Genomic DNA, 25861 nt, shown 5'->3' with positions numbered 1-25861 from the left:
CAACTCACTCATTCTAGTACGCTTCTAGCAGTTTCATGATAAAACTCAAACTCAATAAACTTCAAACAACATAAATTAACCAACAATATGTTTGAGGTTGGTTACCTAAGGATTATATCATACTAAATTACCTTTTGCATCTAACATTGAAAATGACTGTGAAGGAAATGAAGAAAATCAGTGATTATGATGGATGCATGTGATGAAATAAAATAAAAAAAGACCTTTCTTCTTGCTACTGATGAGCCTTCTAGGGGATTCTTGGATGAAGTTGATCTTGATCTGCTTTCTAAAATCAAAGAGACACTTTCTAGCTACTCTGATTTGATGGACAACAACCCTAATGTTTATGAAAATGAATATGGAAAGCAATAAGCATCGATGAAAATGGTCTTGAAGAAGGTGTCTCAAAGTCTAATATGGATAATATTTTAAATTTCTACAGCTAGCATAGGGTTTTCCCAGTTGGGTTCCCTAGAAAATTTTGTTTTTTTTGCTATAGTATGACTGTGTTTTATTTCTGTTATATTCCACTACAAATTGGTAGAGATATTTTGTCTTCATGCAACAAATAGTTTTGGATTTATTCATTCAAGCAGTAGCAGAATTTCAAGGAAATTCTACATAAGGGGCAATTAATCTATATTCTCACTTATATATTTTGCAAGTAAAATTCAAAACTAAATTTTCATCCAAAGTGTTTAGGTTACTAGCAAGTGGTATCACTACATATCTCAACATTGCAAGGCATAAATCATACTATTCAATAAGGTTGAGACTTGAGATACAAAAATCTTCCCAAGTTATGCAAGCAAGAAAACTGCTAATTTTTAGTTCTAAATCTATCCAACCAGAACAAAATTATGCTATTTTCAACACCCTCTAGTCAATGTTATTCTTGTCCTCATTCAACTCAATTAAGAATATGTCAATCTCGTTAAGATTTCTTCTTCATTTCATGCTTCTAAGTTATATATTTATGCAACCTAATATATCATTTTTGTTAAGTGATTATTCATTAAAAGTTATATGCCATTTTCAACACCCTCCAGTCAATGTTATTCTTGCCCTCATTCAACTCAATTAATAATATGTCAATCTCGTTGAGATTTCTTCTTCATTTCATGCTTCTAAGTTATATATTTATGCAACCTAATATATCATTTATGTTAAGTGATTATTCATTAAAATTTATTTAGTTCGTCCAACACATCTACCTAATTTTCTAATCAATTTTTGGGAAGACTCTATCAGACATTTGCAGTGGAAAATAGAACACTGTTTTAGTACCTAGTGTTATAAAACTCTAATATGGAAAAAATATTTTGGTTTGTTTCCATAAAAATATTTACAAAATTTTCAATCACAAAGCCATTTCAGGGAGAATTTCAGTCAGGGAGAAATTTAGTATTATTTTTGGAAAATTTGAATGCAACTAAAAGAAATTCTTCCCATTTTCTCAAAAGATTCTAGCACCAAATATGAGTGAATTCACAGAACTTAAGATTTGGAAATAATTAAATTTCACTTCGCTTTTCCAGGACCATATATGAGTGAACTTGAGATTTGGATTCTGGAAACACTTTAATTTCACCTCATTTATTAGGATTGGAAGTTCCCTGAGATACAAACATGTAGCATTAAGGATCTACTTTGCTTGTTTAAGGACAATGTTTAGTTTATAAATAGTGATACAAGAATCCTTGTATACATGCTTGACGCAGTTCTTTGGTCACAACTAATGAAACTAAACTCCATCAATACATAACAGACAAGGTATAATGTAATAGATCATCTACTTTTCAACATATACTCTGACAAAAATACACATCTATATAGTCATATAAAGTTGTCACCACACCAAAGAAGGAATTAAAAATCAAAATAAAAATAGGAACAGGCTTGGATTGTTATGGTTACTCTAACAAAATGTTAAATAGGATCAATATGTTAATATGGAAGAGAGTGTAGTTGATTATGATTTATTGAGCCCAAGGGGTTAGCCCAACCGAATGTCATTAATGTTACTGGGTATTTGGCTAGTTCCATGCTGGCAGGTGCCTTGTTTGAAATCCCTTGGGTGAGGTGCACTAGTCAATTCCAATGGGTTTACTAGGGATGCCATCCATGAATGTGGGGGAACATCCATTGGGATTCCCCACAGAGTTTTTCTTGGAAAGAATAAAAATAGGATTTCCTAAAGAGAAATTTTGAGATGCATACAATGTACACCCAGTAAAATCAACTCTATAGAGACAAACCATAAAAGAAGGAAGCATACATATGCTTTTACCTATGTTCCCTCATTTTCCCTCCCACCCTGTGAAAAGTGAAAATGTCCTACTCTTAAACATAAAAGAAAGGATGAAAAAAATAGTGAATTTTGAACTTGAGATCTAAGGTGTGTGTACTCCTCCCTATGTGAAAGAAGACTAAAAGTGGGTTAGAAATGACACATACGTGGGCACCATTAATGAATTGAAGATCCAATGGTGGGGGATCTGAGGTGTGTGTGGAAGAAGACTAAAAGTGGGGTGGAAATGAAGCAAGGTTAGAAATGAAACATACCTGGTCACCATTAATGGATTGAAGAGGTAAAACCTTAACTCACAAATCTCTTCAATCTTGTTTTCCCTTCCGCCCTGTGAAAAGTGAAAATATGCTACTCATAAACTTAAAAGCAAGGATGAAAAAAATAGTGAATTTTGAACCTGAGATCTGAGGTGTGTGTACTCCTCCCTGTGTGGAAGAATACTAATAGTGGGTTAGAAATGACACATACCTGGGCGCCATTAATGTATTGAATATCCAATGGTGGGGGATCTGAGGTGTGTGTACTCCTCCCTGTGTGGAAGAAGACTAATAGTGGGGTGGAAATGCAGCTAGGTTAGAAATGAAACATACATGGGTGCCATTAATGGATTGAAGATCCAATGATGGGGTTCGATATCAGTTTGCTACCGGTAAAACCTTAATTCACAACACTCTTCAATCTCATTTTCCCTCCCACCCTGTGAAAAGTGAAAATATGCTACTCTTAAACTTAAAAGAAAGGATGAAAAAAATAGTGAATTTTGAACCAGTCCTCCTTGTGTGGAAGAAGACTAAAAGTGGGGTGGAAATGCAGTGAGGTTAGAAATGAAACATACCTGGGTGCCATTAATGGATTGAAGATCCAATGGTGGGGTTTGATATTAGTCTGCTACTGGTAAAACCTTAATTCACAACTCTCTTCAATCTCATTTTCCCTCCCGCCCTGTGAAAAGTGAAAATATGCTACTTGTCAACTTAAAAACAAGGATGAAAAAAATAGTGAATTTTGAACCAGAGATCTAAGGTGTGTGTACTCCTCCCTGTGTAGAAGAAGACTAAAAGTAGGGTGTAAATGCAGCAAGGTTAGAAATGAAACATACATGGTCGCCATTAATGGATTGAAGATCTAATGGTGGGGTTCGATATCAATCTGCTACTGGTAAAACCTTAATTCACAACTCTCTTCAATGTCGTTTTCCTTCCCGCCCCGTGAAAAGTGAAAATATGCTACTAGTTTTTCCTCCCTCTACCTTATGAAAAGTGAAAATTTAATTCACAACTCTCTGCAATCTCGTTTTCCCTCTTGCCCTATGCAAAGTAAAAATAACTACTAGTTTTCCCTCCGCCCTATGAAAAGTGAAAATATACTACTTGTTTTAGAAAGTAAATGAAGATTGGAATTAGGAGGGCTTTGTTACATCAAAATTGAGGCTGAATTTTTTCAAAAATGTTAAAATTTCCCTCCCTAAAAAACAATAAATACAATATTTATAGAGTATAGAGTAGATGTCTAGTTGTAATGTCAGTATGTAAACAATCTAAATATGGGCTTAGTTAAAGAATAGTAGTAATAATAATAATAAAAGTCAAAAGTATGGGGATGAGTGCAAAAATATAAATGTTGGCTCAATTAATAATAAAAATAATAAAATTCAATTTGTTATATTTTGATTTTGTTATTAACTTGTGAATAGGTTTTGTTACAACACCATGAGCCAATACCATGGCTTATCAATACTTCAAGCCCAAAACCATAACTTATTTCACAACCAAAATATTTCATAACAATATGACAAAATTCTTAACCATGGATATTCACCCCCCACTTTACAGTGGATATTATTAACTTGTAAGAAATTGATTTTGTCATAATACCATGCCCCAATACTATGGCTTATTAACACCACATACTATAAAAACATAACTTATTTCAAAATCAAAATATTTTATAACAATATGAAAATATTCTTAACCATGGATATTCATTCTCACTTTACCATGGATATTATTAACTTGGAAATAAACTTTGTTACAATACCATGGGCCAATACCATGGCTTATCAATATCACATGCCCAAAAAACATAACTTATTTCAAAATAAAAATATTTTATAAGAATATGACAAGATTCTTAATCATGGATATTCACCCCCGATTTGTCATTGATATTATGAACTTGTGAATAGGCTTTGTTACAATAGCATGGGCTAATAACATGGCTTATCAATACCACATGCCAAAAAATCATATCTTATTTCACAATCTAAATATTTTATAACAATACGACAAGATTCATAACTATTGATATTCACGCCCACTTTACCATGGGTATTATTAACTTGTAAATAGGCTATGTTACAATACCATGGGCCAATATCATGCCTTATCAATACCACATGCCCAAAAACCATAACTTATTTCACAATAAAAATATTTTAATTTAATTTAATTTAATGTAATAACATTTTTTATTTGAAGCTAATAAGAAAAGGGTTGTAATTAGTTTTGAGATATATATAAATCCTCTATCCTTACAACTACTAAAATTATTCCCATATAAATTAAATTAAGGTTTTAATAAAATTAAAAATGAGAATACTTTTGTATTTAAAGATGTGAAATTTATATAATACAAATATTAGTAAGAACCAACATAGATCTATCTTAACTAAGGATCCAAGTGATGATAGCAAGCAAAGTGAAGGGAAGAGAGGGGGAGGGAGATAGTGACAAAGATGGAGGGTGGAGAGAGAGAGAGAGAGAGAGAGAGAGTGAGAGAGTGATGGGGGGAGACAAAGAGAAGGAGGTAGGAAGAGAGAGAGGGGAGAGAGAGAAGAAGAGAGTGGGGGAGAGAGATATGGAGTTGGAGGGGGAGAGAGAGAGATATGGAGTTGGAGGGGGAGAGGGAGGGAGGAAAGAACTAAGGCATAGGGAGATAGAGGTGGAGACAGAGGGAGGAAAGAACTAAGGCATAGGGAGATAGAGGTGGATAGAGAGAGGGAGTGACAAGGGATAGATGGATAGAGAGAGGGAGAGAAGAGAGGAGGGGAGAGAGAGAATAGGTGGGGATAAATATAGGGAGAGAAGGGAAAGGGAGAGAGAGGAGAAAGAAATGAAGTTATAAGGGCAGAGAGAGGGAAGGAAGAAGAAAGACATAGAGGGAGAAAGGTAGAGAGAGAGAGGGAGTGACAAGGGAGTGATGGAGAGAGGAGAGATAGAGGGAGGAGAGAGAGGCGGAGAGGAAGAGGGATGGAGAGAGAGATAGATATGGAGAGAGAGTGTGGATGTTTGGGGGGTGAGATAGAGAGAGGGAATAAGAAAGAGACACATAGATACAAATATAGATATTATATTGTATTATATAACCAACCTAGATCCATCTTAACCTGGTTCTATCAAGTGCCAAAAAATAAGTTTGCACATCAAGAGATTGGATCCCTCTTGGCTCTTGATATATCCAGATTAACATGGATCTAGGTTGGCTTAGTAAGTTTGTAGTTGTATTTGATAAACTAACACTTTTTTTATGGTTGTGTTTGAAAACAATTTTTCCATATTTGGTGTATTTATCATAATAATAATAATCTAATTTTAATTTAATTTTAAGCTTACCTTTTTTATGCAATGATTTTGTTGTTAGTTTATAGAGATAGACATGTTATACTTTTGTAATTTGAAAAGGAAACATGTGCTCTTAACTTGGTTGTATTAAAAACATAAGTGTTCTTGTATACTAGGTGGGTGAAAACAAGAGAGAGTATATGGTAAGTGGATTAAATAGTTAAAAACAAATGTTAGTTAAGGAGAAAGTTACAAAAATCTAACAAATAGGCTAGGGTTAGGATATTACTGTTTTAGGACATGTAAAGTTGAAGGTACATTTTATGGAGGTGTAGTCTAAGCCCTTGGGTGTAGGGCACATATTATGGGTATCTTGGACTTTTGATGTGTCTTAGTGGTGTCAACTAGTGGTGGAGTGTCCAACCAATGAGTAGGAAAAGTTTTTCATTTACAAGGTTGGCATCAATCAAGTATTCTCCCTCTCTACCCAACTCTAAGACAAGGAGTGTGCATAATGGACTTATTATTGTAACAAATTGCAAATATTTGATTATCTTTAAGTTCAAGGGATTGAAGTGGCTACCTCAACCTACAAATCTTTAAAGGAACTATGTGTTTTTCAATTAAACCCTTGTGGTCAAAGAGCTACAAAAGAGGAAGGCCTTATGGCTATTTTTAATGGGTTGTAATGACCTTAGTCTTGTGGTAAATATGTAGATATGATGCTAATGGTCCCGATCTTAGTACATTCACGTATATAATGTAAATATTTTCCTATCACTTTGCATTGTGTAAATATGATAAATATTCTGTGGTTACCTTGATGTACATGTTGAAGTTCCACTTGCATGATTATGGGAAACACTTCTCAGATATCCTTGTGTACATGGGGAAGATCATAATTACTCTATGTGATAAAAAAACCTAGTAATATTTTCACACTGAACACTATACAATAAACTTAACCCTAATATCTTAGTGAAGAACAAGTAATTAGGTAGACTCTGGAAGGGTTTTTGGATTGATTGTTAGTGAAATTCATTGCAGTTAGGTGTGCCAATGTGTGGTGAGTGTTAGTGAGTGCTAGGGAAACACAAGGGAGCACTAGGTCATAATGCATGGAAATGAATGAATAAGAGTGTGTGACAGGGAGCGTCAATGAGTTCCATATGTGGTAAGAGGGGAGTGACATGGTATGCTAAGCAGTGCTAAGTCATTCTAGCATGCCAGAGCGACATGTAGCCAATATGTGCTAGGTGCCAAGGTGTGCCAAATAGTGCTAGAAGTGTCAAGGAGCGTTAGGGAAACACAAGGGAGCACTAGGTGAAAATAATGCATGAAAATGAATGATTAAGAGTTTGTGACAAGAAGTGTCAGTGATTTCAAGGTGTGCTAAGGAGGGAGTGACAAGGTATGCTAGGCAGTGCTAAAGCATTCTAGGGGATAGGGAAACATGACAAGATGTGCTAGGTGCTAAGGTGTGTCAATGCATGCTAGGAAGATTTATGGAGTGTCAGGGAAAAACAAGGGAGCACTAGCTTCAAATGCATGGAAATGAATGAATAAGAGTGCGTGACAGGGATTGTCAGTGAATTCTATGTGTTCTAAGGAAGGAGTGATGAGGTATGCTAGGTAGTTCCAAGGAATGCTAGAGTGCTAGGGCAACATGCCAAGATGTGACAAGTCCTAGGGTGTGCCAATGTGTGTCAGGGAGTGCCATGAGAACACAAAGAGAACTAGTTCAAATTCCATGGAAATGAATAGATAAGAGTGTGTGATAGGGAGTGTCAGCAAGTTCCAATTGTGTTAAGGAGGGAGTGACAAGGGTATATGCTAGGCAGTGCCAAGGCATGCTAGAGTGTCAGGTCATGTTAGGCAGTGGTAGGGTCTGTTAGGGAGTGGAAAATCATGCCAAGGAATGTAGGGGATGATAATGTGTGCCATGTAGTGCCAATGGATTGTTATACATACCAGATGTTATGGCATGTGAAGATGTAAACTATGTTTCTTAGTTGTTTTATGGGCACTGTTGGATATGAGCCTTGACTTGGTAACTTTTTAAGTGGGATGAGTTAATATTGGTGTGGAGGTTTGCCGTTACACCAAAACCTGCAGGTGTTGGTGAACGCTACAAATGTTATCAGTAACTAGGATCCCCAGGTGGAAATTACGGATTCCATAGAGGTGCGGTGATTCTTCCAACACCTCCCCTCAAACTCAATTCAGCGGAATCGAACCTGGATCCAGGCTCTGATACCATGTAGGAATTTACAGGGTAAGTTCCTCAGACAGAACACCAAAGGACACCACTCACAAATAGATCACAGATCAATACACCAGTATTTTTGACGTGGTTAAAACCCTCAAAGAGGGAAACAGTCCATGGCCTGAGCCAACGTGGCCACTTCAGGCAATTTATTAATAAAAGAATGAAAATTTACATAAGCTTCTCTCATGGACGGTTAACCTACAAATGACCCTCCATGCTCTTTAAATAGAGATCATGGACCAATCGAGTGTTAAGCCACAGATCAAGTGTCGGTAATACCGAGGAGAGAATGAACCGTCGGATCACTACATATCGTGACCGTCAGATTGTAAGTTACAAAATGTACATAGTAAAGAAACACACTTTACCTAACTCTATACTAGACCAAGTTATACTTAACTATTTCCTATGTGTCGGAATATCCTAACATTCCCCCTTAAGAACAACTTGGGATAGGATTGAAGGATTTACAAATATGACACAATAGGAGAAGGAAGGAGGCACTAGAGCCTATCCCCCCTTAGTGACAACTTCCTGAACTCCAACCATAAATCGAAGTTTAGTGAACTTCGCCTCTGTGAGAGCCTTTGTAAAGATGTCTACAACTTGATCATCTGTTGAACAATATTGCACTTCAAGAACATGGTCGTGAATGAGCTTTCTGATGAAGTGCATGTGCAGTTCAATGTGTTTGCTGCACTGATGTTGGACTGGATCTTTGCAAGGTTGAATGGCACTTTGATTATCACACCAAAATGTAGTCAGATGTTGCTGCTGAAAGCCAAACTCTGACAGGATCTGACGAAGCCACAAGGCTTCCTTACTAGCTTCTATGGCACCATGATACTCTGCTTCTGTTGAAGAAAGAGAAATGGCACCTTGTTTCTTGCAAGCCAATGTAATAGGTCCTGAGCCAAGAGTGAACACATAACCTGCAGTAGAGTTCCGATCATCAGGGTCACCAGCCCAATTGGAATCAGTGAAACCAACAAAAAGAGGAGATGCTTCGGCACTGTAATGAATCCCAAACTAAACTGTACCTTGAACATAACAAAGTATTCTTTTAGTTGCTTTCCAATGACTTTCATGTGGGTTTTTCATAAACCGAGCAACAAGGCCAACAACAAAGGAAAGGTCAGGACGAGTATGGGTTAGATACAAAATTTTCCTACAAGTTGACGGTATAAGGTAGCATCAACTTTAGGAGAAGTACAAGTGACTGAAACTTTGACTCCAGACTGAAAGGGAGAAGGGGTTGGCTTACAGTCTTCCATGTGAAAATGGCGTAGAATATCACAGGCATACTTGGACTGGGAAAGGGAAATACCTTCCTTGGATTGCAAGACTTGAAGACCAAGAAAATAATGTAAGTGTCCTAAGTCTGTCATTTCAAACTTCCTTTTAAGGCTAGACTTCACATGGTTTATAAGGTTGGGATCACTACCAGTCAGGATAAGATCATCAACATAAAGAACAAGAATGATAAGATACTTGCCCACTTTCTTGGTGTAGACAGTATTGTCAGAATGACACCTAGAAAAGCCATTTTCTAAAATAAAGCTATCCATTTTGGCATACCAAGCTCGAGGAGCTTGCTTGAGACCATAAAGGGATTTCTTAAGCCGACATACAAGGCTGGAGTCTGTTTGTATAAAGCCAATAGGTTGTTCCATATAGATTTCTTCATGCAAGTCCCCATGCAAGAAGGCAGATTTAACATCCATCTGATGGACTTCCCATTTGGAAGAGGCAGCAAGGGAAAGAACAAGGCAGATAGAGTTCATTTTGGCAACAGGGGAGAAGGTTTCAGTGTAGTCAATGCCTTCAACTTGTGAAAAACCCTTAGCAACAAGATGAGATTTATGTTTATCAACTTTCCCATCCGGTCCATACTTGGTTCTGTAAACCCATTTCATCTAACAAGTTTTCGTCCCTTTGGTAGAGGAACAAGATACCATGTGTCATTTGCCAATAATGAATGATATTCTTCATTCATAGCTGCTTCCCAATCTGGATGGCCTGAAGCTTCTGCAAAGGTGTCAGGATCATAATTTACTGAAGCTTGAGCCAGTAAAGAAGAGGCTCTATCAAACTGAGAACGTGTACGTCGCTGATCTGTAGGATCACCGGAAAGATCACCTATTGCATCCTGAGTAGCACGGACCCATTTTGGAAGCTGAGGAGCTGAAGGAGGATCCTGAGAAGGTGGGGGAGGATTTTCATCCTCGCTTTCATCATCTGAAGAAGAAATATTTTCAAAAGTAGAAGAGATAGGGAGAGGTGGCACATCCGCCGAACTAGGCTCGTAGGCCGATATATTTTCAGCAAACTTTACATCTCTTCTAATGATAACATTTTTGGACTTAAGTGGAATAAGTCTATATCCTTTGACATCTTCAGAATATCCAACAAAAATACATTTTTCACTCTTAGGGTCTAAAGCTTTATGTTTCTCATCTGGAATATGGGCCCATGCTTCACTTCCAAAAACATGAAAGTGACTTACATCTAGTTTAATTGATCTCCATGCTTCTTCTGGAGTGATATTCTTTAAAACCTTAGTAGGAGTGCGATTTATTATGTAATTTGCACAGTTAATTGCTTCTGCCCAATAATTAAGACTAAGTCCTTTAGATTGAAGCATACAATTAGCCATTTCCTTTAAGGTGCGATTCTTCCTTTCAACTACACCATTTTGTTGTGGAGTATATGGAACAGTATGTTGCATTTGAATTCCATTCTCAGTGCAAAAGTTGATGAATTTGTTGTTAACATATTCTCCGCCATTATCAGATCTTAGCTTAAGAATTTGATGTCCAGATTGTTTTTCAACAAAGGCCTTAAAGGCCAAGAACATGTTAAATACTTCACTCTTGAGTTTTAAGAAGTATACCCAAGTGCGTCTGGAGAAATCATCAATGAAAGTTAAGAAATACTTGTAGCCAGAGAATGAAACAACTAGAAGTGGACCACATAAATCACTATGCACAAGCTGTAAAGGGGCTGAGGCGTGCCAAGAGGCACGTTTTTCAAAACTATCCCAATGATGTTTTCCAAGTACACATCCGGAACAAACACCATCTCTGCAAGATACCATTGGAAGACTTGTCACCATATTTTCTTTACATAGATTCTGAAGGGAGCGATAGTTTAAGTGACCAAATCGCTCATGCCAAAGTTTGCTCACTTCATCATTATGAGCAACAAATACTGAGGGAAGATTTGATGACCCAAAGTTGTGAAACTTATACAACCTTGTAGAATCATCAGCAATGCCAGTAGCTAAAATCTGTCTAGGATCTCTTAGGTCCTTAATTACAACATCGTGAGGTGAAAATTCAACGATTTTACCTTCACCTGAATGAGTTATCTGATATACAGATAGAAGGTTGCAGGATAAGGTTGGAACACATAATACATCATTAAATTGACCATTGTCTATATGAACAGTTCCAGTCCCTACAACACTAAGAGATCTATCATCACCAACATATATTTTTGGTGTTACAATCATTTAAAGAAGAAAACATGGCTTTGTTTTTGGCCATGTGATAAGAAGCTCCAGAATCAATGAGCCACTCATGAGAATGAGAAGAAGAAGATACATTTAGTGCATAGCCAGACCGAGATGCTTGACAACCAAATGCAGAAAGTGCTATCCCTGAAGATGAAGTTGAAGTTGAAGAGTGCTCCAAATGGATGCTATGCTTCTTCATTGCTGCTTCCAAGGCTTCCATCTTCTTAAAGCATTTGGATTCTAAGTGGCCATCTCGATTACAAAAGTTGCAATGTCTATCAGTCTTCTTCCCTTTTTTTTATTTTTCTTATCATTTTGTTGAAATGATTTTTCATTTTGAGGCTGAAATTGCTTAGGACCCTTGTCTGGTTTAGGACCATTCCTTTTAGGATACAACTTCTTAGGATTATTTGAATTTGGTTGCTGCTGGGCGGCTAACGCTTTCTTAGAAGAGTTTCCAAGATGAAGAAGACCAAGGTGTAAGAGTTTTTCTTGTTCTCTTATTAAAGAATCACAAAAGGAATCAAAGGAAGGGGATTTGTAGGCTTGTCCTTGAGAAATGAAGGCTTCTCTTGTAGAATGGAAGGTGGAAACAAACACAGAATAGGCTGGTCCCAACTTAGTAAGAATGGAGTAGATAAGGCTATTATCTTCTTTCTTAACCTTAACACCCTCCAAGAGAAGTCTAAGGGTCTTGAACTTGGACAAAAAATCTTCAATGCAAGAAAAATTATTGGGGTCCAATGTAAGCAACTCATTTTCAAGTTGATGGGCTTTAAGTTCATTTTTAATTCCAAAAACTTTAGTGACCTGTTTCATTGCTTCTTCAGGAGTATCAAGTTCTGCAATATGGAATCTAAGATCAGGAGAAATAGACATCCCTATCAACCCACGTGCTTGATCTTGCATATTTTCCCATTTAGCTGCCTTATCTTCATCTTTCGGTTTGGTTTCTTGGCCTGAGGCTATTCTGTAGAGACCTTTACTTCTAAGTAAATCCACAATGTAGGACCACCATTGGAAGTAGTTGGTGCTGTCAAGAATAACTTGGCATGGACTTTCCATTTTAACAGAAACTGAAGCTATAGATGCTAAAAATAAGTGTTCCAATGGAAAGATCTCAAAAAATTAGGTTGGTTCATAAAAAATGGCTCTGAAAACGGCTTTCGGATGAAGAAGTTATGGCTTTTTGAAGAAAATTTGATGAAGATGTCGACGAAGTGCAGGAATGTGCGGAAATGAAAAATCCGCCCCCACAAAAAGGAGACTTGAACTTAAGACCTCTACTCTCATAAATTAGCTTTGGACCAAGTGAGCTAAACTAAAAGTTTGAGAGAGAGAGAGGGGGGGGGGGGGTTCTTTTTTTTTAGTCACTGAAGCTTTGGGTTGCGTGCTTGCTTGAGAAAGCTCTTTGTCCCTACAAAACAAAAAACACAAAACCCAACACGGACATAAAAAAAAAACGAACCTTATGGCTCGAAGTTAGCTTTAGCTGGAAACTAAATATTTTCCTCGATGTTTCTGATTTTCCGAGATCACAATAAGGCGCGGCGGAAAAGAGCATACGCATGAGAAAAATCCTTCCTTTCTATTTCTGATTTGCCCAGATCGCATAAAGTCGTGGGGCAAAGAGCATACGCAGAAATGAAAGGTTCAGATCCAGTAATAAAAAAAGCTAAATAAACCGAAACCGAAATAAACAGAGAGAAAATAACTGTACACTGCAAATAAACACTGTATACCTCCAGATCTTAAAAATGACGTAGCTAGGGCTACCAGAAACCTTTTCGCATGAAACGAAAGGGGTTCCTCACTGGAACAGATGCTACCAACATAATAGAGCAGTCCTCTCAGCCCAAAAGTAGTCAGAAATAGTAGATCTAGGAAACGACAGTCGGATGCAGTTCTACCGGCTTCAGATTTGGATCACCAACGGACACGGCCCTCAAATAGCTTTGATACCATGTGGAGGTTTGTCGTTACACCAAAACCTGCAGGTGTTGGTGAAAGTTACAAATGTTACAAATCAGTAACTAGGATCCCCAGGGTAGAAATTATGGATTCCATAGAGGTGCGGTGATTCTTCCAACACCTCCCCTCAAACGCAATTCAGTGGAATCGAACCTGGGTCCAGGCTCTGATACCATGTAGGAATTTGCAGGGTAAGTTCCTTAGATAGAACACCAAAGGACACCGCTCACAAACAGATCACAGATCAATACACCAGTATTTTTGACATGGTTAAAACCCTCAAAGAGGGAAACAGTCCACGGCCTGAGCCTACGCGGCCACTTCAGGCAATTTATTAATAAAAGAATGAAAATTTACATAAGCTTCTCTCATGGACGGTTAACCTAAAAATGACCCTCCATGCTCTTTAAATAGAGATCATGGACCAATCGGGTGTTAAGCCACGGATCAAGTGTCGATAATACTGAGGAGAGAATGAACCGTCGGATCACTACATATCGTGACCGTCAGATTGTAAGTTACAAAATGTACATAGTAAAGAAACACACTTTACCTAACTCTATACTAGACCAAGTTATACTTAACTATTTCCTATGTGTTGGAATATCCTAACAATTGGACATGAGAAGCCTAAGATGATTTATAGTCCATTAGGGGAACAAGGCATAGTCTAGTTGTAGTAAATGTAACTTGGTAAAGTTGTTGTAGTCGAGGTAGGACTTGGTTGGGTTCCTAAGTCTAAAAGAAAATAAGGGTATTTATGAGGGAATGATAATTAAGGAGTTTCATGGCATGCTAAGGAATGAAAAGGTGTGTTGACATATGCCAGATAGTGTTAATGCATGTCAAGGAGTGTTTGGGAGTGTTAGATAATCATAAGGGAGAACTAGGTCAAAGTGCATGGAAATGAATGAATAAGAGATTATGCTAGGGAGTGTTACTGAAATATAGGTGTCCCATAGACGAAGTGTGCTAGAAGAATTTCATATTAGGACTTATAGGAGGAAATCCTATGATTGTGATAAAAGGATGGAAAAATCAGTTTGGGACAAAGGGAGACTTTGGTCTAGGCACAACACTATTTTTTCAATGACTTGGTTGGGTTTCCAAGTCACAAAAAAAGTAAGGTTATCTATGAGGGCATGAAAACTAGGGAGTGCCAAGGTGTGTAGGGAATTTCAGGAAGTGATAACACATGTTATAAACTTCCAAGGAATGTTAAGCATGTCAAGACATCCCAAGTACTAAGCCATGCCAATGTGTGCTAGGTTCTAGGATGTGGTGCTACCACATGCTAGAGATTGCCAAGGAAACATAAGGGAGGACTCGTTTCAATTACATGTAAATGAATGAATGTGCATGTGTGATAGGGAGTGTTAACAAGTTATAGGTGTGCTAAGGAGGGAGTGACAACGTATGATAAGCAGTGCCAATAGATGATAGAGTGCTAGTAAATCCTACTAAGATGTCACAAGTGCCATGGTGTGCCAATGTGTGCCAAGGAGTGTTAGGGAAACACAAGGGAGCACTAGGTCATAATGCATGGAAATGAAGGAATAAGAGTGTATGGCATGGAGTGTTAGTGAGTTCCAAGTGTGTTAAGGAGGAGTTACAAGGCATGATTGGCAATGCTAAGGAATGTTAGAGTTCTATGGTGACATGCGGCCAAGATGTGCCAATGCGTGTAAGGAAGTGTTAGCTGCGAGTGCCAGGGAAACACAATGGAGAACTATGTCAAAATGAATGGAAATGAATAAATAAGAGTTTCTGATTAGAAGTTTCAGTGAGATCTAGGTGTGCTAAGGACAAATTGACAAGGTATGCTAGGCAGTGTTAAGGCATGCTAGAGGCTAGGGCGACATGCCAAGATGGCATAGGTGCTAGGGTGTAACAACACGTGTCAAGGAGTGATAAGGAGTGATAGGGAAACAAAAGGGAGAACTAGGTAAAAATGCATGGAAATGAATGAATAATAGTTTGTGACCAAGAGTGTCAACGATGTCTAAGTGTGCTAAGGAGAGAGTGACAAGGTATACTATGTAGTGCCAAGGAATGCTAGAGTGTTAAAGTGGTAGGCCAAGATGTGTCAGGTGCTAGGGTGAGCTAGGGAGTGTTAGGGGGTTGTCAAGGAAACATAAGGAAGCACTAGTTAAAAATGCATGGAAATGAATGAATAAGAGTGTGTGAGAGGGAGTTTCAATGAGTTCTAGGTGTGTTAAGGAGGAGTGACAAGGTTATATGCTAGGAAATGTGAAGGTATGCTAAACTACCAAGGAATGTCAGGAAGTTCCACAGTGTGCTATGGAGTGTCAAAGCATGCCAAGGAATGTAGGGGATGTTAACACATGCCACATAGTGCCAAGGAATTCTAAGACATGTCAGGTGCTATGGCATGTCAAGATGTAAATTGTGTTGCTTAATTGTTTTAGACCAAGGTTGGATGTGATGAGCCTTGTCTTGGTAACTTGTTAAGTGGAATGAGCGAGATTGTACATGAGTACCCTAAGATGAGTTACAAGTAGTTCTTAGGTGAACAAGTCATATGTTGAATTTCCATGACACATGAGAATTCAGGTTTGTCCTTAGAATTTTTTATGCAAACACACTCAAGTGCCACAACAAATCTACTATGTAGAATGAAATCTGCCATGAAAGAAAAAGCAATGGATTGAATGCACATAGTTTAGGGTCTACACATCTTCATATGTTAATGCTTATTATTGTGATATACAATAGCCATTTATATTTTTGGTGTAAGACTCCTCTGGAGATTTCTATCCAACAAAAACATCTTTGTGGTCAAAGGTGTACTGTCAGAAGTTGCTCCATAAAAAATAGGAACCAAAAGGGACCTTACTGTGCACACAGATGAAGAATTAAGAATATTGTTATCTATGAGTGCTGATGTGGAGGTATGGGACAGAATTACACAGTCAGTGAACCTTTTTGTTCAACCAATCAAGATCTAGAAAGGAAAATGTGTGATTATATATACATGTGTGATAGTATTTGGAGAAATTCCAACCTAACCCACAAATTTGTTGACATTTTGTTGGAGCTGACCTATAATTGTTTCTAAATTTAATAAACATGTAAAATAGGATTGACTTTTCAATACAAAATATAAATTGATAGGAACATGACCAAATTGTGAAAGTGTAAAAATTGGTATGGTTTAAAGGGACCGATCCCTTTGAAAAGTCTTAAATGTGGTAATGAAGGTTGAGCCTCGTTCTAGAACCCCTTTGGGCATCCATATTAGGAATTGGTGTAGGTTGCAATACTTCAAAATAATTTTTGTAGCAGTGATGTCAACACTTGTATAGTGACATGGGGTTGGAGTTGGCCTGTCAAAGCTCATTGGTCTACTTTGGAACTTCTCTAGGGTGATGCCTTAGATGATTTGGAGTACAAGGGCGTGATATGATATTTAGTTTGCATTGAACAAGCTTTGGAGGCTAGATACTGCAGAAAAACCCCTTATTATGAACAAGGAACCCCTCTAGCCCTAGAGTGGGTCTAGTCACAGCAAAGACAATACCAAAGAAAATTTCCTTAGATAGTTGATGTCATGAAGGCCTACCTTCAAATCCTCATTTGATGAAGTCCCCATTGTGTTGCTCCAGCTCTCGTTCTTCTAATCACTTCTATACCTAAAAACAACATATAGAGAACAACAACGAACATAATAGAATACGACAAAAATGATCTACTTAAAGGGTCAAGGAGCTTCAAGCTATCAATATGCAATTTGACATAAGATATAGGAAATAAACCATTGATTTGTATTAATATAAACTGAATTAAAACTTACAACCATGCCTTGACATCGTAAGTCTCCTTGAAGGGTCCTGTCAGCATGTCTCTACAAGAATTCACTCATGAAGTGTCTCCCAAGAGGATGAATAACTCTCTCTCCTACCCAAAAGGAAAAATTATGATGCTAGGACACTCATACAATCAAGCCAACTCCACTCAAAACCATCCCAGGCTAAGTTACATAAGAGGCTACTTCCAAACTCTAAAAGCTACCAACTTCAAATTCCACTTGCCACTAATTCTTCACTACTAGCTTGAACTCAGCCATGAAGGAGATATTTATAAGAGGAGGAGCCTCCATAAGAGATGGGAGAAAGAGCTTATCCCTTTGGGAGGTTGCACAAAAGGTGGAACAACCATCCCAAAGGAGAGAGGCGAGCTCATCTAATCCAACCACCAACCATAGGACCACCCATGAAGCTGTTACACTCTGAAGCTTTGAAAGTTTGTTTAAAAAACTCACCAAAAGTACATCCTCGTGAGTGCAACATAGGGACAAAGCGATGGCATTGCTAGGATTAGTTCAATCTTGGCCATCTTCGTGGGTGGTATAACTGATGACCCGCGACGACCCAAAAACATAGGTAAAAAAGGGTCTGCTCCAAGAGTAATGAATTGAGGTATTCTTCCTGAGATGATAAGGAAGACATTGACACATAATTTGCAACATGACACAGGGCAGATGTCGATAACACGGACTAGTAGTGTCTGAAATCAGGGAATGCGGGGTCGGTGACAAATTACTATGTAACACATGTACAACAATGTCTCAACTTTCTTAACTCCTAATCCTAATGCACCTTCCTTGCATGGATAGACAAGACAATTAAAGTCTATCACTAGTGAATATGATATGAAATATGCAAACATGCTTCCTTAGTTAAGGCTGAGAATTAATAACTAGTGAAGTGCTCTTTTTACCTGTGCATGCAAAAACTAAATAAAGAAAAGAGTTTCGCTACTCCAAGTGCCAGAAACGAATCCACCGCCTAAGGTAAGTGCTTTGCCCAGAAAATTATATTAAGGACTCAGAAACTTTGTTGCTTCCTTCAAGAGAGGTGTATGCCAAACATCCTCCAAATTCATTCACCTTTAATAGAAATCTTGTGCCTAGAAAAAGACAAGAGACCAATATCCAATAGAATTCACTGACTAGCCAAAGACCCTTGTTCTCAAACAATGAGATAATAAGGGAATGTTAACTAGGGTGGAATATTTCACCACCAAAATTGACAAGAGATAGAAGGGGTCAAAAACCATCAAACCTAATGCTCAAGAACAAATGAATTAATCCTGACTTTGTGATCCAAAATGAATTCAATCCTTCTTTATTTATAGATTTTCTAGAGGGGTTTCATATTCTTAAGTGATTGAGTAAACCTTACTCCAAACCCCAAATTTGGGTTTTTTAAGCCCAGTTTCCCCAAAAATTGCCCAACAATGGGTATTTTGGGGTTTTTCCCCCTTTATGGAGGACTATAGTCTACAAGGATGGATAGGATATTACGTCCCATTCGTCCTCAATTTGTAGAGGACATTACATGGCACCTAATAAAAGAAACAGTGCTTTAGTTTAGGAGGTAATAACTAAATGCTTATTTCTTTCCACATAGGACATACATCTTGCAAAAATGATCATGGGGTACAAATACTACAAAAGGCCTAAATCTTACTAGCATTGTCATAGTCCAAGAATAAAAACCCTTTCAGGTGAAACAAGGTCAGTACCACATACTACAAGCACAAATGAAAAATTCAAAAACAATATACTTATTCAATGAAAGAATGACGAATCATATTAGCGCACTTTAAATTTAATAGCTCTTGAGTTGTAGTGTCAATCAAAATTTCTCAGGTTGGATCATAATTAGGTACTCAATGTTGTTTTGGGTTCAATTTGTGGAAAAGGAGGAGCTCTTTGTGACAATGGGATGATCAGAATTTTCAGAAGGGAACTCTGCTATACTTTTCAACATACAAGCCATTCATTCTAGTTGAGGAGATATAGAGAAGCCTTTAATAAGGACCTTTCCAAGATCAATTTGGAGGAAAATCCATTTTCAAAGCTTAAACATAGTTCTAGATTCAAACAAGAGTAGTCATTTTTCAAAACAATTATTAATTCCAAAGAAATTGGAGCCAAGCTGACATGTTTACCATTTATTCTTCTACTGGATAAGGAAGCATTTATGAAAAGTCCTTGGCCCTTTGATCCAATATTTGATGTAAATACCTTGATTAGAAATGTAATAAGAGATGCAGTTTATATTAAGGAAAAGGGAAAAGTAGAGGGCCTGTTACACAGTAATTTGTCACTACCTTCATACCAGTCTTCCTATTGTGTCATGAGTCCAAATCATTCATGCTCATGCTCTCCGATGTTGCCAAATGACCCACTTTGGCAAAGTTTTTCCATCATCGCGACTGTTGTAAAACTAAGCACGCTGATGAGTGCTCCAAAACAAACCGAACGCGCTGCCATCGTGGAAGTACATGTGATTCCCGCGATGGTCGAATTTCATGGGACAGCGCGACTGTTGCTTATATTTGATCGCGCTGACATGACTTTCTCCATTATGCAGTAGCGATGTCAGCGCTCCAGTACAATTATGCATCCGTGATGATCCAGTCTGGGCGAGTTTGTTCTAATAGCCAGCCTTCCAGATGACTCTAGACCTGGTTGTTGGCCTTGTATATGTCGCCCTCCCTTCTTTGGCATGTTTGTTTCTTCATTTGAGCCACCTTCCTTGGAGATAAGCTCATCTTCCCACCATTCATGGAGACTCCTTCTCCTATTTAACCCTCCACCATTGATATGAGCTGCTAGTTTTGGAATTCATAGTGTTTGGAGTGTTGCTGATAGTCTGTTAGCTTGATAGGTAGCTGGTGTGACAAGTGTGGGATTGTTAGAGAGCTTAAGGAAGGTTGTGAAGTGTTTTGATCTTGTGTAAACTTGTGAGTGAGAGAGTTTTGTCTTGGGAGATCTATCTTCAAGGGTGAATGCTTGAGGAAATTGCTGGCTGGACCTTCTTGAGAAGGATTTGACGTCAGAACTATGGTTGTATTCTTCTTTGTTTATCAATAATAGACGACTATCATTATGGTTCCACTCTTATTGTCTTTATGATGGTGATTGAGTTATATCCTTTCTGACTGATATATAGTTGCATCTATTGGATTTTATGTTCGTGTTTGTATCGTTCTTTGCATGTGCAGGTGTCCATTCACGAGGATCGTGGGGATTGTGACCAGCCGGAGCAAAGGAACGGGAGTGACGACTCTTCTACAAGTACTAGCGTTGGAATCCAGGTAGGCCCTCATCATCGGTCTTTAATTTGCAATTAGGAACATGCGTGTTAGCGTTGTTTGATTGTTGCTAGACCCTATTTGGGCTAGTAGGGATCGCCTCTATCCGTAGAGGGGATTTACCTCCACAACAGGGCCAGTTAATAATTATCTCTAGAAAACTCTCAATAGATTCCTAACATATTTGAAATGGAAAAGGATAACTCCATGGTTATTTTTTGCTTTAGAAACTTTGCTAATTTCCATGATTGAAGCATGTATTCATGTCTTGAAAGAATCTCACAAATGCTTTTGATATTGGTTGAAGCAAATAAAATGTGCAAAGTTACACTCACATAGAGGTATGGAAAAAAAGTATGTGGAGCTTGTTGTCCTAGGCTCCAAATAAAGAATGGAGAAAAGGTGAAAAAACCAAGTCAAAAGGTATGTGTAGCTTTTGTCATGTAGAGGCAGGTGTTAACTCCACAGTCTATAGCGAAGGCTTTGTGGCGCAAGTGACACAAAGGTTTGCATGTAGAGCTTTGGATTAAAAGGAGTGGAGCTTGATGCTACATGTCCACTATTACCCCACTTTCTATATGAGTTACAAGAGATAAAAATAATGAGATACAGGAGATGTAGAGTAGATACTATTGTTATTCAAATTTAATAAAAAAATATTACTATGTCTTCATCGACATAAAAGAAACATCTTCCATAAAATATTTTCTCCATGAACCTGATTTAAAATGAATCTCTTCCATTGACGCACCCAACTGCAAATGGAAACGATGCCAATGGGCCAATTTCAGTTTAGAATATTCACAATTAGTTTCAATTGTAAATCTCCTATTTTCAGTTCAGATTTTAGTTAAAGTAGTGAAACAAGACTCACTGATCAATCATGATTAATCATGAGTCAGAATATGCTCACTCTCCAGACGATCCAATCTAAATATTTGCGAGTTAAACTCACATTGACCAAGTTTAACTCATGGTCAATGCAAGTTTTTCAAGTTTAGTTATGCCGCATTACTAAAAACTAAACGTCAGTTGTTCCAAAATTTATTTCTCATTTCTCAGGCCCGAAACTCATAAGTCAAGACCTTCAGTAATAAATCATTGCTCACTATTACACAGTCCAGACTCAATATCGGGGAATTGCCAAGGTGAGCCTAAGTCCAGACTCCATATCGAGCATTCGCCAACGTGTGCTCTATCCATACTCCATATCGACCCTTGGGCAGTCGCGTGTCACCTTCAGCATGTGTTACCTTTAGGCATAGCCGCTTCACTATTCAACAATCGGGGTACATTGGCACTTGGCTTAAATAATAGGTATATTACTACGTTGAAGTTTCAATGTCGTTTTCAATGGCAAGTTTCAAGTTTCACTGTTCAGTAATCGAATGTTCAGTGTATTCCTTTGGTTATGACTTTTCAAACCTATAAATGGGGCTTAAATAGATTTCAAAAAGGCACTAAGAAATGGTTTCATACCAACCATCGACCAAGTCATCAAGCATTCCTTCCTTGGTCGATGTCTTGCCAACTTCAAAGGCTTTAACCATGCATTCACAACTTTGGGTATTTTTGTTCTTCCAGAATATGTTATTGATGTATTGGTTTAGCTGTCTTATGCTAAACAAACTTGAAAATTCAAGATTACAATGCAATATATGTTGATAATATTTCCTTTAGGTATCATTTTCTCATATATACCTGATTGTGTTTCAAGTTCATAATGATATATTAGGTCAAAATGTGCTTGTGTTGCTGGACAGACTCCTCTTTGATCCCTAACAAAACCTCATATCCTTTAAAACCAACCCTCTTTTTTGCGAAGTTATATATGGCATTTTTAATTTTAATTTTTTATTGTATTTTACAGGAGTCAAATTAAATAGAAGGCACAACTCCAAATCTAAATAAAAGTTGCAATTTAAACACAGGTTCAAAACAACAACAATGTTGAGGGAGAAGGACTTTGCTTGGGCTTATTGTGACAAGATTCTTGGAGACCCTAAGCTCCTTTGTAAATTTTTCAAAGCGAAATGTAGTGGAGGCATTTATAGATTCAAGTACCACCTTGCACAAATACCTAACCATGATATAGGTCTCTGCAAAAACATTGACAAAAATGTCAAACACCAAGCAACCTTGGCCATTGATATGTTGAGTCAGCATAATGCAAAGAAAGAAAAGCAAAAAAAAGAAATAGGAACTCTTGGAGTTGATAATTTTTCTTCCACTACCCCATTGTCATCTCCCTCTGTTGAATCCTCAATGCAGTTCCCAAGTTTCCCACACATGCCTCCAAGTCCAAGTCAAACTCAAGGCCAAATGAATCCTCCTGCATTCAACATTGGAGGTGGAAACATAAACACCTTTTTTTCTCCCTGCACAAAACCTAGTTCCCAACCTACCTTGGATACCACTAGTTGGAAAATAAATATCCATAGTCAGGCAAGGAAGGCCATTGCTAACTTTTGGTAATATTCTGACATACCTCTCCACTGTGCCATAAGTCCTTATTGGCAAGTTATGATTGATGCAGTTGTTGTTACAGGTCTAGGGTTCAAAGCTTCTTCATTAGAGAGCATTAGGACAAATTTTCTATTAGAAAGTGTTGAAAATGTCATGCTTGTGCTATTTGAGTTTTTTTCATCATGGGTAGAAACAGGGTGCATGATCATGAGTGATGGATGGACAGATCAGTGGAATAGAACTTTAATAAATCTCCTTGTATCTTGTCTAGTAGGTACAATGTTTCTCAAATCAGTGGATGCCTCAGACAAGGTTAAGACTACACAACTTATTTGTAAAATGATGGAGGAAGTCGTTCAAGAAGTGGGAGAAGAACATGTTGTACAAATTGTCACCGACAATGCAGCTAATAATATGGTTGCTGGTAGACTTTTTGAGATTAGGCACCCCACTATTTTTTGGACCTATTGTGTTGCCCATTGTCTAGATTTAATGCTTGAGGACATTGGTAAGATTCATTGGATATGTGAGGTTGTGGAGAACGAAAAATCCATAACCAAATACCTATACAACCAAATTATTGTCCTAAACACCATGAGAAAACACACTGAAGGTAAAGAAATTGTTCGACTTGCAGTGACTAGATTTGCAACAAATTTCATATCTTTGCAATTTGTGGTTGAGGAAAAGATAAATCTAAAGAGGATGTCCTTGGGACCTGAGTGGATGGCATCTAAACATTCAAAGACCCATGAAGGCATCGAAGTTGTTGCACTTGTGTTTAATGATGTTTTCTGGAAAGATGCCGAAGAGGTTATTGTTGTGATGGAGTCCCTTGTTAGAGTTCTCAGGTACTTCAAGTCTTTTAACTCTTTCATGTTTTAAATTTCATTTCAAGCTTCTTTTTATTTTCAATGTTTCATATTAATTTAAATTTGAAATCTTGAACTTTTAGGATGGTTGATGGTGACAAACCCACTATGGGTTACATTTATGAGGCGATGGATCTCGCAAAGGAGGCCATCAAAAGAAGATATGGGGATGAGGAGACAAAGTATATGCCTCTTTGGGACAATATTGATGCACATTGGGATAGGAAATTGCATTCCCCTTTAGATGCTGTTAGGTACTTCTTAAACCCATAGTATTTTTATGATAAGAGAAAATTTAATGAGGATGGGGAGGTTCACAGAGGACTTATGACATGCATGGAAAGGTGCTTCCCTGATCCACAATCTCAAAGTCATGTCTTTTCCCAACTATAGGATTATAGAGCACCACCTAAATTATTTTCCTATACCAGTGTTATACTACAAATGTCTAAGGTGTTGCCAGTTACCCTTTGAGGCTTGAAGGCTTTATCAGTTCATTAAATTTGTTTAAAATTTATTTTGTATGTTAAATTTTTTATTAACTTTTGTTGTCCTTTTAAGTTTTTACTATTTAGTATTTAGTACATCTACTCACGAACCCTTGCCACTTGCTAGGTCTTTTGTGGCAAATTTTTTTGTAGTGATACGCCAAATTTGAAGAGATTTGCCATTCGAATCTTAAACCAAGCATGCAGTGCTTCAGGTTGTGAGTGCAACTGGAGAATGTTTGAGAAAATACATTCTAAGAAGTGCAACCGATTAACACAAAAGCGCTTAAATGAACTTGTATTTTTTCATTACAATCTACAACTTCGCAACAAGAAAATACTAGGTGAGAGCTTGAATTTGAAGGTTTCATAATCTTATTTCGAATTTAAAGTTTAAACTTTAAATTTAAAAGTCAAACATAAATTCACATTTCAGTGTGTCATGATAATGATAGGTTTGGATCATTCACCAATAGACCTTGAAGAGATAGATTTGCAAATTACAAATGCGGCAGATTGGGTCCAATTAGAGGAGGGTCCTCTTTTAAGCCTACATGACTTGAAGAACTTTGAGAGTCAAGCAAGCAGAGGAGTGAGAGGAATCACTTCTAGTTCTCAATCTTAAGAGTCTTAGACTCTTAGTTACTAATTTTTTCTATTTAGTATGTAGTTGTTTGTAAACTTTCAGAAGCAATTACTTCTACTTCTATGTAGTCACTAGTTAGAAGTCATGACTCAGTACTTTAGATCATGTTTGGACTCATAACATATATGAGATGCTTATTCATTCATGATATTTTGGACATCTATTGATATTATGAATTGTTTGGACATGGATTTACTGAATATCAATGAAAAATGTTTTTTTTAGCTCAATATATGTGTATATTTCTATTTATTGAATTCACTGATTTTTTCCCGATTTTTTCCCTATTTTTTTTCGATTTTTCCCCAAACTGACGAAAACTCTTAGCTCTTTTGCCTCACCAATTTATTATCTATTCCGAGTCTGGTAACATTGGTTACAAGTTTCATTCTTCACTTATGAGTGCTAAGGTGTGCTAGAGAGTGCCAATGCATGCTGAGGAGTGTTAGGGAGTACTAGGACAACACAAGGGAGCACTAGATCAAAATGCATGGAAGTGAATGAATATGAGGGTGTGTTGGGGAGTGTCAATCAGTGTTACTTGTCATGCCAAGGAGGGAGTGACAAGGTGTGCTAAGAATGGGTAAGGGATGCCAGGGAATATTAGGGAATGTCAAGAAGTGATAGAGTGTG

The sequence above is a fragment of the Pinus tabuliformis genome, chromosome 1_1, assembly GCF_031772625.1.
Source record: "Pinus tabuliformis cultivar Carrire ecotype Pingquan chromosome 1_1, CPIR1, whole genome shotgun sequence".
Classification (NCBI taxonomy): domain Eukaryota; kingdom Viridiplantae; phylum Streptophyta; class Pinopsida; order Pinales; family Pinaceae; genus Pinus; species Pinus tabuliformis.
Note: the sequence above shows the minus strand (reverse complement) of the source record.